The 439-nt window shown below is 63.1% G+C and overlaps 1 protein-coding gene across 1 annotated transcript in view; it reads right to left on the bottom strand.

Annotated features, from left to right (window-relative positions):
- The window catches only part of RPS6KC1 (ribosomal protein S6 kinase C1), a 174788-nt gene extending 174355 nt beyond the window's left edge, over positions 1-433 (bottom strand). Inside the window, exon 1 of the mRNA XM_019516441.1 lies at positions 355-433. The gene's annotated coding sequence lies outside the window, so the exon portion shown is untranslated. The remainder of the gene's footprint in view (positions 1-354) is intronic.
- Positions 434-439: the final 6 nt, after the last annotated feature.

Below are 439 nucleotides of genomic sequence, written 5' to 3'. Positions count from 1 at the left end.
CCAGTAGGGTTCAAATTATGGGGGGGGCTGACCCCCCCCCCCGTAAGAGGAGAGCCTCCCTGTAAGATTTGAAAATAATAATGGGTGGGGGCTCTGATTTTATTATAGCATGGTGATGGGCAGCCCCATTTCTACTGCAGACCCCCTCTCAAGAATCAAAATATAATTGGAGCCCCGGAGCGGAGGCCAACATTGCAGCCTGAAATAGCTCCTGGAGACCGCCCCCACTGCCCCCTGCCTGGGGGACCCTTCCTCTTCCTCCGCCCTCCAGCCCCCTCCCCCAATACACACACATCTGGGGGCTGCACATCTGGAGGGCTGCGCGGGAGGGCCGTGGCGGCGGGCCGCACTCACCCGCGCGGTGACCTTGTAGACGGTGTGGCCCCGCGGGTGGCGCCGCGGCTCGCTGACCGTGTAGAAGCGGGCCAGGTCCCCGGGC

Source organism: Gavialis gangeticus, unplaced genomic scaffold, assembly GCF_001723915.1.
Source record: "Gavialis gangeticus isolate Ggan-Ray unplaced genomic scaffold, GavGan_comp1, whole genome shotgun sequence".
Classification (NCBI taxonomy): Eukaryota; Metazoa; Chordata; order Crocodylia; family Gavialidae; genus Gavialis; species Gavialis gangeticus.
This window is presented reverse-complemented; position numbering and strand designations above follow the sequence as displayed.